At 47.9% G+C, this 16,187-nt stretch overlaps 1 long non-coding RNA gene across 1 annotated transcript in view; it reads left to right on the top strand.

Moving 5' to 3' along the window:
* Nucleotides 1-15,065, top strand: part of LOC310845059 — a 482,739-nt gene extending 467,674 nt beyond the window's left edge. Inside the window, exon 3 of the long non-coding RNA XR_014564439.1 lies at nt 14,906-15,065. This is a non-coding gene — a long non-coding RNA (uncharacterized lncRNA). The remainder of the gene's footprint in view (nt 1-14,905) is intronic.
* Nucleotides 15,066-16,187: the final 1,122 nt, after the last annotated feature.

Below are 16,187 nucleotides of genomic sequence, written 5' to 3'. Positions count from 1 at the left end.
GACTACAGCTCCCATCATCCCTAGCTAACAGGACCAGTGGTCAGGGATGATGGGAATTGTAGTCCCAGAACATCTGGAAGGCCAAGTTAGGGAAAATGTGAAACACAGCAATGGATTCCTTTCAGGACCAGCCTGGCACGAGAACTCAGGAGCAGCTCAGAGAAGCTGTAATTCCTTCCTTGCAGGGGGTTGGACTAGATGACCCTCGGGTCCCTTCCAGCTCTATGGTTCTGTGATTCTCTAAGTGAATGAGCTTCCCCGAGAGGCTCCCAAGAGTCACACACAGCCCAAATCTTGGCAACATCTGGAGTCTGCTGGTAGCCTGCTAAAGTTTGATTTAAATTTGCAGCTCACACACGTGCCTCTCTTTACAGTAAATAAAAGGCCTTCAATAAGATCGGCAGCCATCTCCTTTGGAGATCCAGAAAGATAGAGGTAATTAAAAGAGCGGAAGGAGGTACATTCATGCCTCGTTATCTTTTAGTTGTTAAAAAGCCGTGATTAAATAAAGTTGATGGAAGCTGCCAGTAAGACAGATTATCTTGCTCAAAAGGGCTCCATCATTTTTTATTTTATTTTCTAATTTCTCCATAGAACTGATCAGAACAAGACTCTGCATTTAATGGTCCAAATTAGAGGCTAATGAGCACTACAGAAGCAATATCCACCCATTTCCCTCTATGCAGATACTTTAAGCCGCTAAGCGAGAGGAAAGGAGGAAGACGAGAGGTCTGCTTCCTTCTCCAGAGGCCAGAGGTCCCCACCTCCATCCATGCTACGTTCACACAAGCCAGGTCACGGTACATGGTGCATGCAGAGAAGAGCAGAATGGGACCAAAGGGTCATCTAGTCCAACCCCCTGCAATGGAGGGATCACATCTGGAAGTGGCAGCTGGGTGTGGCAACCCACACTTCTGACATTTGTCCACTGTAAATACCCTGGCTAGCTCTTCGCTTCACCTCCATGGCCCGCTGATGAAGAGGAGGACTCCAACTCCTGCTCCCTGACAAATGCCTTTGTTTACCAAGGCAGGAGCAGATAGGTGGGGGCCTGGGGACTGGAGCTTATTGAATATGTGGGGCAGGAGATCACTCATTTGCTTGCAAGGAGAAGAACAAGAGTCCCTGGCAACACTGGCAACAGGAGCTCCTCAGGGTTCAGCTGTGAGAAGAAGGCAGAGTTGGTGGCTGTCAAATCTGTGGTTTGCACAGATCTTAGAATTGTCAAGTTGGAAAGTCCAACCCCTGTGACGAAGGAGTCATGACTAGATAACCCATACAACCTCTGTTTAAGAACATCCAAGGCAGGAGAGTCCATTCTGCTTCTACCCAGAGAAAGTTCTTCCTAAGGTTTAATTGGACTCTCCTTTCTTGTAATTTGATTCCATTGATTTAAGTCCTCCCCTCTGGAGCAGCAGAAAACAAGCTTGCTCCCATCTCCGACAGCAGGCGTTCTCTCTCTCTCCCTCCCTCCCTCCCTCCTTCTCTCTGGCTTCCTTTGTGGAGAAATCCAAGAAACTGGAAGTCTTCCTAGTTGCTCTCCTCATCCATACGATACGATATGAAACGATAATCTTTATTGTCATTGTCCCATACAGAACACCAAAATTGAAAAAATCTACATTGGATATTCAAAAACCAACAAGCCTACTATCCCAGCTATCCCAGCCTGGTTAGCCCCCTAAAAACTCTGATACCCCATAATTAAATACAATATACTCCCATAGAGACTACCTTACACTACGTTTAAAACCAAAATCGCATTTGGATAGAAACTGTTTCTCAGGCGGCTGGTCCTGGTCTTTATACCCCTGTACCTTCTTCCAGAAGGCAGAAGCTGAAAGAGATCATTTCCGGGGTGCGCACTATCCTGCGCTATCTCTGCAGCTTTCCTATGGCACCTGGAAGCATAGATTTGATCCAAGGTGGGAAGAGGCTGTGGCTAGGAGCCATCAGTAGCCCTCTCCTCCTCCAGGAATTTTTGCCATCCCATTTTAAAGACATCAAGGTTGGGGCTCAGCACTGCTTCCCGCAAGTATAAGTCCCATTGTTTATCAATGTGTGGTTTTGTCCCACTATTCTTGAAGGAAGGAAGAACGAATAGATAGAGTGGAATCTGCCCAGACTGATCTTTCTCAGTTTCTCATTTTTCCCCATCTTCAATTCTCTACATTCTCATTGGCTGGATGTGAGTTCTTACTTCTCCACGGGACCTCTTGGGAAGAGAAAATTTGCATGGACATAATTCACCTTTGCAAACCAGCCCTATGAAATTTCCAGAACACCCAGACATGTGATCTTTCAAATCAAATTGGTTCGCTTCTAAGAGTGGTAAGAAGAACATAAGGATGTATGAAGAGCCTACTGGATCAGGCCCATCTAGTCCAGTGGCCAGCCAGATGCCAGTGAGAAACCCATGAACAGGATCCGATCACTACATCAAGTCTCCCCTCCTGTGATTTCCAGGACCTGGCATTCAGGAGCATTGCTGCATCTGACCAGGGATACAGATCACATCTATTGATAGGCCTTTCATCCTCGATGAATTTCTCCAATCCTCTTCAAAGCCATCCGCTGCCTCCTCTGGTAGCGAGTGTCATGGATTAAACAAGCGCTGCATGAAAAAGTCCTTGCCACCAAACTTCTTTCCGCCTTAAAACTCCCTTCCTTCTTCACATGCTCAGGCGCTGCCTGGTTTTCCACAGCTGTGGAGCAATTTCCTGGTTCCCCCAGAGTTAAGGGTAGAGGTCATGATGGGACAGATAAGGCCCTCTGGCAGAGTTTTCTGGAGAAATTGTGCCGCATCTCCATCCAACAAGTCCCCAGGGTGCCCTAAGACACAAATATTATTTTTGTCTGACTTGTTTTTCAGTTCATTAAGCTTCTCTTCCAGCTCACTCATTTTTTGTTGTCGTTTGGAGGCGAAAAACAAAACATGCAGAAGGATTTCAGACTTAAATTCCTTCATTTGCTGTGTTCCTTAATCCCGGTCGGTCTCTAGAGGTGGAGTCCTAGACACTCTTTCATGGAAGCAGTTTGTCTTGCCACATTTTCTGCAATCAACTTCCTCTAATGCAGCACATTTTTGTACACAATTTTCACTAAGCCAATTATGCCCACTCTCCCCTCACCTTCCACACCTTCCCCCACTTTCTATGTTTTTATATGGAGAACTACAACCCAAGATTCAGAAACGTGAGAGACACACCTCGGGGCCATTGAGATGTGCCCTTGCCCCACCTCTCCCCCCCCCAGGGGAACCCAATCCTGGCTGCTGAATCGGAGGAAATGTCTGTCAGGTTTTCTCCGGATTGACATTTCCTCTGATTTATTGTGAAAGAGTGAGTTTTCTGGAGGGATGCAGTGGGGCAAGACCAAAACTGATTGGACCAGCATCTAGAATAATAAATATAATAATAATTTATTACTTATACCCAGCCCATCTGGCCGGGTCTCCCCAGCCACTCTGGGCAGCTTCCAACAGGATATTAAAAACACAATAAAAGATCAAACATTTAAAACTTCCCTAAACAGGGACAAAGGGGAAACTGCTCAGATTCATGCTTTCTAGACACGGAACAAGTGCGAGTCTGTTACGTCCCATTTGGACCACTGTAACATGAGGGTGGCACTGTGGGTTAAACCACAGAGCCTAGGACTTGCCGATCAGAAGGTCAGCGGCTCGAATCCCCACGATGGGGTGAGCTCCCGTTGCTCGGTCCCTGCTCCTGCCAACCTAGCAGTTCAAAAACACGTCAAAAGTGCAAGTAGATAAATAGGTACCACTCCGGCGGGAAGGTAGACGGTGTTTCCATGCGCTGCTCTGGTTTGCCAGAAGCGGCTCAGTCCTGCTGGCCACATGACCTGGAAGTTGTATGCCGGCTCCCTTGGCCAATAAAGTAAGATGAGCGCCGCAACCCCAAAGTTGGCCACGACTGGACCTAATGGTCAGGGGTCCCTTTACCTTTACCTTTAACATGCTCTATGTGGGGCTGCTTTTAAAAAGTGCTGGGACTCCTTGACTATCCCAAAGGACTGCAGCCAGACTGCTGACTGGAGCTGGTCGCAGGGGAATCACCCAGGCTGCCTTTGGGGCCAGTTCTTGCCTTGTTTCAGGGAATGTGCATTACCTAGGCTTGCATTAAAATGTCAGCCAAACCAAATTTCTTCACCATCCCTAACTGTCAAGGGACCTTCAGAAGGCATCATCTCATCCAGTTCCCTGCTGATGCAAGAAATCTACAACATCCCTGATGATCATCCAGCCCCTGTGTCAGAGAACTTCCCCCCCCCCCTTTGCCCTGCCAGGAAAACCCACTCTTTAACACAGCATGAAAAACAGAAATTTGGGTTTTCTGTGGAGTTTTGCTCCTATTTGTGGGAATGTTCAGAGAGACAGGAGAGGATGTCTTGTTGAATAATATCCTTCCTGACTTGCGCTAGCAGGTTCTATAACTTAGCAGAGTTTTAACAAAAAAAATTCCTTCCAGTGAGCTTTCGTGTGCATGCACACTTCTTCAGATACACACGTGTATCTGAAGCGTGTATCTATGCGTGTATCTGAAGAAGTGTGCATGCACACAAAAGCTCATACCAAGAACTAACTTAGTTGGTCTTTAAGGTGCTACTGGAAGGAATTTTTTTTGTTTTGACTATGGCAGACCAACACGGCTACCTATCTGTAACGTTAGCAGAGTTTTAACATTCACCTTTTAAATGCCCAGCAGTTAGCTTGCTGCAGGCTAGTTTTAGCCTCTCAGTATAAGATTCCTAGTAATTCCCTTATATCCCTCTTAAAAAGAATAGACGTGACACAATCTTGTGTAAAAAGTATAAAAGAAGTCCACCCGCTGGCTCCTCGCTCAGTTGTACGGCGGCAGGCAGACTTCTCACCACAAGGCATGCAATCTCCCCCCCCCCCCAAAAAAAAATATGAAATAAAGTCGAACCATTTTTGCAGGCAATAAATAAATGGGGGGGTGACAAGAAATTCCCCCCACCGGGTACCACCTGACCTTGCTACGCCACTGGGGCCATTTAGCCCAACCCCTTGAAATGCAGGAATCTCAGCTAAACAGCTCTCCCATCAGAAAATTATTCCCACATTCTGCATTAAAATTGAGCCTTGGAGGGTTGCCTCTGGGCCCTGAGCTGAAGGTTCCCCACCCCCAATTTAAACCTTGAAAATCAACCCCCAAAATAATCCCTGCCGGGGATTCTTCAGCTGTGATTCCTGCATTGCAGAGAGGTGGACTGGATGGCCTTTGGGGTTCCCTTCCAGGTCTACATGATTCCACGCTCTTTACAGTGCCTTTGTGGAGTGTTAGGAGAGGGGCAGGGAGCTAAGAAAGAGGGGAAATGAATATTCTTGTTTAAAGCAAATTACATCTTGCGTGCTGCTGTCTTGCAGGAAATCTGTAAGGCAACAACGGAGTGAAAACACGTCCATCATGCTTAAGACATCTGACGCTTGATAAGCAGTTCCCCTCCTGCTTCCCCTTGGACTCTGCTTTCGCATCTGCCGCCAGCATTTGGATAGATGATGAGGCGGATTGATGGGCTGCTGGGGTCTAATTCTTGCGCTTGAAGTGCTCGCGTCCTTCCGTCCTGACACCGGCCAGGAGCGCCTGCCCCAGAGAGAGTCAACCGGGGTGTAATTAAGTTGCAAAAGACTCTAATTCAAGTGTGACATTGCCGCGCTCTTCTCCTCCAAGCCCGCCTCGGCTCGGGAGAACAATAATTAATATATTCATCAGGAAATGTTTAATGTTAGGCTTTCAGCTTCTCGAGACATGTCTGAAGGATGGAGCCGCAATCAAGAAGCTTTAGCTATATTGAAAGCAAATCCCAGGCTCTCCGAGTGTTCCTGGAAGCGCAGGAGCCAGGAAGTGGGCTTTGGGCTTTAGGTGGCATTGTCTCTGGAGACGCCTCGCCTCCCTCCTCTCCTGGCACCAAACGGGGCCTGATCGGCTCCCTGAGAGGCACCTTAATTATGGGTCCATTGGCAGCTAATTGGCAGCATGTGGAGGGAGCACAAAAGGCAGGGATCCATCCTGCACAATGCGGAATTGACAGGAGGCGAGATAAAGGCAAATGGGCCATTTTTCGCTTCTCTGTTCCTCGGCTTCCCAATTTCAGTAAGTATTTCTATTGAAAGATTTCAACACAAAATGCAATATAGGTAAAGGTAAAGGGACCCCTGACCGTTAGGTCCAGTCGTGGCCGACTCTGGGGTTGCGGAGCTCATCTCGCTTTATTGGCCGAGGGAGCCGGCATACAGCTTCTGGGTCATGTGGCCAGCAGGACTAAGCTGCTTCTGGCGAACCAGAGCAGCGCACGGAAATGCCATTTACCTTCCCGCCGGAGTGGTACCTATTTATCTACTTGCACTTTGACGTGCTTTCAAACTGCTAGGTTGGCAGGAGCAGGGACCGAGCAACAGGCGCTCACCCCGCCGCGGGGATTCAAACCGCCCACCTTCTGATCGGCAAGTCCTAGGCTCTGTGGTTTAACCCACAGCGCCATCCGCGTCCCTATGAAATATATCTATATATAAAAATGCAATATAAATCAAACCAATCACAATGACAAAAACAAGAAGAAACCAAGAAATGCAACTCTGGCTCTGGTTAAGAGCTGTTTGGCAGTGGAACGGTCTCCCTCGGGAGATGGTGGACTCTCCCCTTGAAGGTTTTTCAGAAGATGTTGGGTGGCCAAATGTCAGGGATGCTTTAAAAAATAATAATATTTATTTCTATCTTCTGATTAAAATTTTACAATCATATATCGAACATAAAAACAAGATTCCAAGGAATCTCCTGGACTTCCATCTTCCACTTTGTGGGTCCTCTCATTAATCATTTCCTCCTGCATCTTTTATGATGACCCAAATCTTTTACATCTCCATTATATCCAAAATTCACCATTAAACTGCAGGTGATATTCCAATTCTACTAACAATTTTAACTGTTTACAATGGTCTTTAAGATAAGTTTTAAATTCCCCCCATTCTTTATTAAAATTTTGATCTACCTGATTTCTGATTCTTCCAGTCGTTTTAGCCACTTTGACATAGTCCATAAACTTCACCTGCCATTCTTCTCTGGTGTGGACTTTATCTTGTTTCCATCTCTGGGCCAATAACATCTGCAGAGCCGTGGTTGCATACATAAAAAGTCTTTTCTGCTCCCATGGGATTTTGGCACTTAGAATTCCGAAAAAGAAGGCTTCTGGGTTGTTGTTTTTTAGCAAAGGTTATTTTATACATTTTTTTCCAGCTCATTATATATCATTTCCCAAAATCCTTTTACTACCTTACATTTCCACCACATATGATTAAAAGTGCCTTCTTTTTCCTTTTTCCTTACATTTCCAGCATACATTTGAGCCTGTTTTATACATTTTCGCTAATTTGCGAGGAGTTAAATACCAGCTTTCTGACCATAAGAGCTGTTGGGCAGTGGAACAGACTCCCACAAGAGATGGTGGACTCTCCTTCCCTGAAGGGTTTTAAGCAGAGGTTGGATGGCCATCTGTCCTGGATGCTTGAGCTGAGATTCCTGCCTTGCAGGGGGTTGGACTAGATGACCCTCGGGGTCCCTTCCAACTCTACCATTCTGTGATTCTATAAGATGCAACCAGGCAAATCCTGCATTGTATATCAGGTCTCCAGTCAAAAGCAACGTACAGAAATATTACACGGCTATTTGCGAACCCTGCAAAGCAACACTGAGATTATGTAGGGGGAAATAGTGCAGATACAGCAGTTGGTGGAGCATGGCTGATGCTCGTGCGCATTGAATGCCACGAGACTCATTTCCATGTGCTTTCAGGAATGGCTGATGTTTCGGCATGAACATTATGCCTTTCTTGACAACTCTGATGAACTGGAAGCTTACTGGTGAAAATGATGCTGAGGAGCCAGGAGAAGGAGCCTAGCATTACCTATTGATTGCTTGGGCAAACTTTGGAAGATTCTGGACGGAGAAAAGAAAATCCTTCTTCACTCTGCGCACAATTAAACTGCGGAACTCCCTCCCACAGGAGGCGGAGGTGACCACCAAGTGGGACAGCATTGAAAGAGGGTTGGAGAAGTTCATGGAGGAGGAGGAGGAGGAGGAGAGGACTATCGATGGGACTGTGGTCACAGCCAGCAATGCTTTGACTACCAGTTTCTGGAAACGTCAGGAGGGGAGAGTTGCTCTTGTGCTCAGCCCCTGCTTGTGGGCATCTGGGTGGCCGCTGTGGGATGAGGATGCTGGACTAGGTGGGCCACTGGCCTGATCCGGTGGAGACTGCGGGGGGGGGGGCAGCCTCTCCAGAAGGGGCAATGCCTGCTTCCTGCTGGATAACCTCAAATCTGTAACAGAACCTCCTCTTAGGGCTCACCCACAATTTCTGCAATTTAAAACACTTCATCCCAAAGCTTTTCTTTTCCCCCTTTGGTCCTAGAATTTTCCCTGACAAAATCCTGCTCTATAATGCTGAATTGGAACGAATGGCAATTGAGGGTTTCTAAGGACTGCTGTTTGCTCTGGTGCAGCAGGAAAGAGGGAAAGCACAGGGCCAAAAATAAAAGGAAAAGGAAAAGCACTCGGACGGAGCGCTTTGAAGCGTGGAGCTGTGCCTGGGAAGTGTGGAACAGAAGGTAAGACAGCTCTGCTTTATCGCTTTGATTGTGTCCCTTTATTGCATCACCTACTTGCTTTTCTTTCCCAATTAGATAAAGAAAGGGAGAAAAGAAATCCTTTAAATATTCGCCATCCCCAGCATTGGAAATGCAATTTTAAAAACCAACAATTTACATTCGTCTCTTGAATGTTTTGCCATGACACATGGAAGGGGCATTTTTTTTAATAGGAACAAACCCTGCTGGCACTTCAAATTACCACCCCAACCCCAACCCCTCCTTGTTATATCATTTTGCACCTTCCTGCAGGTCAGAGGCTGCTGCTCCCATTCTAAGAGCACAAGCACGACTGTGGAGAGGAAATGCTGGCGCCATCTTGCCTCTTGGTGGCCCAACCTTTCCACCTTTTACCAGCACCATCAAACTTCCTTTTTCCTGCTCTGGAGGGTAGGACTTGCACCAATGGCTTCAAGTTCCAAGAAAGGCGATTTGACAGCAGTAGAGACTTCCTCAAAAAGTGGTGGGCTCTCCTTCCTTGGAGGGTTTCAAGCAGAAGTTGGATGGCCATCTGTCAGGGATGCTTTAACCGAGATTCCTTCATGGCAGGGGGCTGGTCGAGATGGTCCTTGGGGTCACTTCCAACCCTACCATTCTAATATTATTATTATATGTAAAAATACAAAATTGATTTTAATGTTATCCAGCTCAAGACCATTGGGACTGGTTGGGGTGTGGATTCAAACTGTTGTTGCTGTCGGCATCAACACCAGACAAACAGACACACACTTTTTGGGCAGGTTATCAACGCTGCTCACCTTGCCAACAAAGGTCCGTATAGTCCAAGCTATGGTTTTCCCAGCAGTGATGTATGGAAGTGAAAACTGGACCATAAAGAAGGCTGATTGCCGAAGAATAGATGCTTTTGAATTCTGGTGCTGGAGGAGACTCTTGAGAGTCCCATGGACTGCAAGAAGATCCAACCTCTCCATTCTGAAGGAAATCAGCCCTGAGTGCTCACTGGAAGGACAGATCCTGAAGCTGAGGCTCCAATACTGTGGCCACCTCATGAGAAGAGAAGACTCCCTGGAAAAGACCCTGATGTTGGGAAAGATGGAGGGCACAAGGAGAAGGGGACGACAGAGGACGAGATGGTGGGACAGTGTTCTCGAAGCTACCAGCATGAGTTTGACCAAACTGCGGGAGGCAGTGGAAGACAGGAGGGCCTAGCGCAAGCTCACCTTGGTTTTCTGATACCAGCGCACCTGTCCTGCCTGTCCTCAAAGAGTCTGGGAGCTGTAGTTTAGGGAGGGTGCCAAATATTCTGCCTTAACGCTCCCCTTCACCCCTTCCAAAACCACAGCCCCCTGGGGAGGTGCGATGCCCATTAATCCCACTGGCCCAGAGCTGCATCAGAAACGGGTGTTTCGCTTGATGATGCCAGCCTGCCTCTTCTGTTGGAGTGAGTTTCGGGGAGAGTTCCTTGGGCGCAGCCAGGGTTGAGCCCTCCTTCCCAGCCGGCCTGCCCCGATTGCAGAGCCGTGTTGTCTCTCTCCCCACGCAAGGAGGAGGCATGAATTTTTAACTTCATACATCATTTACAATTTGCTCAATTTGCTGCAACAATTCCGCAGAATCAGTAAGCTTTGAAAAGTTAATGAAAGGGAATATGCATTTTCTCTCTCTTTCGCGGCCTGTCATTGCATGTTCTGTAATTAGCCGCACTGGTATCAGGAGGCCTCTATTTATCATGTTTGTGGAGGGCAGAAGGAGAAGGCGGGCAGAGAAGCTCAAGACGCTGCGGGAGAAAACAACTTGACCATGTTTCCTCGGGTTTCTCTTTGGTGGGGAGGTGGAGTGTCTGTGCAGCACCCCAGAAATTTTTGGCAACTCAGGAGGAGGCACGGAATGGCAAAAGCTGCCATAGAGGAGCTCCCCCAAGAGGAAAGCTTGGGACTATTCGCTTTAGAGAAAAATCAAATCAGAGGTGACACGATAGAAGTTTATAAAAAGTCTTTCTTCCTCATTCATAACACTAGTACTCATGGAATCTGACCGTTGGGGGGTTCCAGACAGATAAAATAATGTACTTCTTCACACAGCGCTTTGCTAAACTGTGGAACTCCCTCCCACAAGAGGCAGGGATGGCTACTACCTTGGATGGCTTGAGAAGAGGATTTTCAGGCTCCTGTAGGAGAGGGCTGGCCAGGGAGACCAGCTGGATTCAGCCCTGCTTCCGAGTGTCAGGTGCTGGAATCCATGGGAGGGCAGAGTTGCGCTTGTGCTTGGATCCTGCTTGTGGGGTTCCCATTGGGGCAGCTGGTTGGCCACTGGGAGAAGAGGATGCTGGACTCGATAGGCCACTGGCCTGACCCAGCAGACGTTTCTTGTCTTCTTACGCTATTGGCTAGATTGGGATGTCTCCACATCACTGTGAAGCAATAAGAACAATTTACATGAAACTTCAGGTGCTTCAATTAAAGTCACATGAAAAGTCATCAGCATTTTAGTTCAATTTTATACGCATGTTTGCTGATCAGTTCTCTGCAATATAAAGCATTTTGTATTTTTTCCATAGTATTATTGTTGTTGTTAATGTATCATGCACACTTGACTTTGGTATATGCATTTTTGTACACATTAGTTGATGGGAGAGCTGCATCCTGAGAAGTGTGAATTTCTAAAGTGGGCTGTGTTTTGCTCCTGGTATCACTTTGGAAAAGGCAAATCAAGGTTCACCTTTGGATGCAAACTGAAGGAAGAGTAGCCATCCCCACATCGCATCCATCCACTCAACAACCTGCAAAGTAGGTCAGCGCTGTTATTAGGAATTCCTTTTTCAAAACAAAAGGTGCTGCTCTGGGAGTGTATGCAAAGTTTTCTGCGAAAGAGCTGTGCTCCCCTTGCTGGCGGGGTGTGGGGCATTCTTGGCTAAATCCTGCTTGTCTTCCTATCTTCCCAAGGCCCTTGGCAAGAGACAGGGAAGGACCACTTTGGGCGTGTGGATCAAAGTGTCACAGACTAAGGAGGTGGTCCTCAGTAGGGTGTGCAGGATCAGGGCTGGCCCAGAACATTGAACAGCGAGAGACAAAACAGAAAGGGCCCCAACCTCTGCCAACTCCATCTTCTCCTCTGCTACATGCTGACCACTGTGCATCCACCCACCACCAACACCCAGGCACCCACCAACTGCTGCCCACTGCCACTGGGCACACAAACATCCCACCCCACCCCCAGTATCCTCCATTCCCCCCTCTCCCTGGCATGCCAGATTGCATGCGCCCCTCCCTCCACACCCGAAAAAGCACCCTTTTGAGTTGTTCCCAGAATGCCGCGGGAGATGTTTGAGCACTCCACTCCCGCTATGAGTTGGGAAACTGCCGGATAGATACATCCATTATGCAAGGCGCATGAAAGGCAGAATAAAATGTCAACTAGACCTTGAAATACTCCTTTTGGGGAGATGGCAGCTCTGATTGATTTATAGGCGTCTTCTCCGGATTGTGCGCCGTCTAACTATTCTCCGCCGTGAAATATTGAATAACAAGGGGACAAAGGCACGGCGGTGGGATGATCAACTTCGTCTTTCATCCGGATTCCGAGCTCTTCTTCTCAGGCTCTTCAGTGAGGACGTCGGAGTGAGGCTTAGTCACGGAACCACCGAGGCAGCTCTTTGAATCCGGACTCTCCAATTAAAATGGGGCTGTTGAAGTGAGGAAGGCAAAAAGGGATGTGGGTGGGTGTGTTGCAAAAGGAGGGAGGGATGAGATTGGGGACAAGAGACAAAGACTCTTGCAAAGAAACCATAGGGAAAGGACTCCTGAAAGGACAGTGTGGCTTTGCCCTCTGCCTTCACCCTGGCAGGATTTCTAGAGGATGCCGAGGTGCAGAGTGGGAAGGGATGGGGGCCAGGGGACGGTGTTTTTAAGAAATTCCCAGAATCCAAGAAATGAGATTCCACTAAGCATTAGGAGGAAATTTCTGGTGATGTGAGCTGTTTGACAGTGGAATGGTCTCCCTCAAAAGATGGTGGCCTCTCCCTCCTAGGAGGTTTTTAAGCAGAGGTTGGAGGGCCATCTGCCAAGGATTCCAGATTTTCTTCATACGTAAGCAGAAATGTTATGAAAGCATTCACCACAGATGGCCGCTCTTAACCTCAGAAAGTTCTTCCTGATGTTCAGTTGGAGTCTCATTTATTGTCATGGTTTTGGTCCACCCCTCAAGAGCAGGAGAAAACAAGATGGTTCCTCTTCTGTAGGACAGCCCTTGAGATATTTGAAGGTGACTCTCATATCTCCTCTTTTCCAGGTTAAACATACCCACCTCCTTCAACCGTTCCTCATCAGGCTTGGTTTCCAGACCCGGGATCCTCTTGGTCACCCTCCTCTGCCCACCTTCCAGCTTGTCATCATCCTGCTTAAATTGTGGTGTCCAGAACTGGACACTGTATTCCAGGTGTGGCCTGACCAAGGCAGGGGCAAAGGAAGGAGAACTGACACCCAGTGTGGGGTGTCGAGGCAAACCACCCAGTGGCATATGTGTGTGCACTGTATGTACGGTGCATGTGCGGCACCGCTAGGTATGGTGTATGCACTGCACTGTTATGTATGTCACATGTGCGCAACTGTACAACGATGCATGAGTGGCACTGTACATACGACTCATAAGCGTGTGCCGTACATGTGCAGAGAATGCGCTGCTGGGCAGTTTGCTGACAGCGCCACTCAATTGCCATACAGACGGCGGCAGGATCCTCTGCTTGTGGCTTTAGCAGTGGTGGAGGGATCCTGCCACCATCCATACAGTGCTCGAGCACAGCCACGCATGTGCCATGCGTACGGCGCATATGCATGCACCACTGGGCAGTTTGCTAATGGGACGGTGGCAGGATCCCACAACTGCCGCAGCTGCGGTGGCGTGATGGCTGCAGCTTGTGCCACCGTGCCTGGAAGCGGTGGCGCAAGCATCCCGCGGGGTGCCTTGTCACCCCCCCCCCAGAGATGGCACCCAGGGTGGACCAACCCCTCCCCCTTCCTCCACCACTGGACCAAGGCAGAATAGAACAGGACTATGTCTTCTCTTGATCTGGACACTAGACTTCTGTTGATGCAGCCTAGAAGAGCATTCGCTTTTTCCCCTGCTGCCTCACACTAATGACTCCTGTTAAGCTTGTGGTCCATCAAGATCCGTAGATCCTTTTCACATGTACTACCAGCAAGCCAGGTGTCCCCCAACTTGTATTTGTGCAGCTGGTTCTTCCTGCCGCAGTGTAGAAACTTTCATATGTCCCTACTGAGATTCCTTTTGTTAATTTTGGCCCAGTATTCCAACCTGTTAGGGTCAGCTTGACTCCTGATTCTGTATTATCTACCCCTCCCACTTTGGCAGCATTTGCAAATTTGATGATCTGTTTCTTACTCTTGGTGGTTTTTTGAGGAAACCTCTTGCGTTGTACCGTGAGAGGTGCCGGAGGGCCAACCCGCCCCTAAGCCACAGGTTCAAACTTGCACTCCTTCCAGCTTGCCTCTTTGCACCTCTGCTGTCACTGAGAAAAATAAACTTGGTCTGTAGCAACATTTCCACTTATAAAGGAAATCCATACAGAGGGATGAATAAGAGCGAGGAGTTCCCGGGAGTGCCCTTTTGTCTTCTTGACCTCTGCGAGTGGCTTGCGCTTGCAGGCATTCGAAATAACATTTCTGGGTGGCGCCTGGGTTCCTGGTTATGAGCACAGAGCCAGGCTGATCATTATCTCAGATGGATTCCTCCAGAGCGAGGCAGTGCGCTCATGTGCACATAACACCCGCATAACAACTGAGGGCTCGGCAGCAGCAGCTCAAGCAAAAAGGCCAGGTTTGGGAAAGGCTCATGCTAGTTTTTGTGGGGTGGTGGGGGAGCCTGCTAAGAACACCAGCCTAAGAGCCTTTCCAGACCTCTTGCTTCATCACAGAGTTGACAGGGACCCCCAAAAATCATGTTGTCCAACCCCCTGCAATGCCAGAATCACAGCTAAGGAGTTGCTGGCAGATGGCCCTCCCAAGGATGAAGGGGAAGGAGAGACTCCCCGAGGAAGAAAGGATGCAAAATGTTGGCCTTCTTGGCTTTAAGAACGGTGAATAAGGGCTAATCTCCACTTACCTTTTGCTCCATGCTCTCTAGGCACAGGTTTGAGCTCTCTTGCTCTGTGTCAGAGAACTTTCCCCCCCTTTGCCCAGGAGAGGATATATTGTTTATTAATGTCCTTCCTAGCTTGCACTAGCAAGTTAGAAGAGTGACTAGTGAAGAAGAGTGACTAGTGGGGTGCCACAGGGTTCTGTCTTGGGCCCGGTCTTATTCAACATCTTTATCAACGACTTGGATGATGGACTCAAGGGCATCCTGATCAAATTTGCAGATGACACCAAACTGGGAGGGGTGGCTAATACCCCAGAGGACAGGAGCACACTTCAAAACGACCTTGACAGATTAGAGAACTGGGCCAAAACAAACAAGATGAATTTTAACAGGGAGAAATGTAAAGTATTGCACTTGGGCAAAAAAAATGAGAGGCACAAATACAAGATGGGTGACACCTGGCTTGAGAGCAGTACATGTGAAAAGGATCTAGGAGTCTTGGTTGACCACAAACTTGACATGAGCCAACAGTGTGACACGGCAGCTAAAAAAGCCAATGCAATTCTGGGCTGCATCAATAGGAGTATAGCATCTAGATCAAGGGAAGTAATAGTGCCCCTGTATTCTGCTCTGGTCAGACCTCACCTGGAGTACTGTGTCCAGTTCTGGGCACCACAGTTCAAGAAGGACACTGACAAACTGGAACGTGTCCAGAGGAGGGCAACCAAAATTGTCAAAGTCCTGGAAACGATGCCTTATGAGGAACGGCATGTTTAGCTTGGAGAAGAGGAGGTTAAGGGGTGATATGATAGCCATGTTCAAATATATAAAAGGATGTCACATAGAGGAGGGAGAAAGGTTGTTTTCTGCTGCTCCAGAGAAGCGGACACGGAGCAATGGATCCAAACTACAAGAAAGAAGATTCCACCTAAACATTAGGAAGAACTGTTGGACAGTGGAATTTGCTGCCCAGGAGTGTGGTGGAGTCTCCTTCTTTGGAGGTCTTTAAGCAGAGGCTTGACAATCATATGTCAGGAGTGCTCTGATGGTGTTTCCTGCTTGGCAGGGGGTTGGACTCCATGGCCCTTGTGGTCTCTTCCAACTCTATGATTCTATGATTCTAAGTTCCTTTACTTATCAGAGTTTCACATTCCGCTTTTAAACGCACAGTGGGTAGCTGGTTGCAGGCTTGTGTAAGCCTCTTCCTATTAGGTTCCTGGTAAGTTCTCTTATATTCCTCTTAAAAGAATAAACATGCCACAATCTTGTATAAAATATATAAAAGACGTTTACTCACATTCAGATGGATCCCTGAAGGCAGACTTAGTTACAAAGTATATACATGTGGAGCTATCCCATATGGGGATAATCCCAGTGCCCTCTCTTGGCTGGAAGCCAACAGAGCATCTCTAGCTAAAAAGCTGCTCCAACGATGGAGGAGGTCAAA

This window comes from Podarcis gaigeae, assembly GCF_964106915.1.
Source record: "Podarcis gaigeae genome assembly, chromosome: 1".
Lineage (NCBI taxonomy): Eukaryota > Metazoa > Chordata > Lepidosauria > Squamata > Lacertidae > Podarcis > Podarcis gaigeae.
This window is presented reverse-complemented; position numbering and strand designations above follow the sequence as displayed.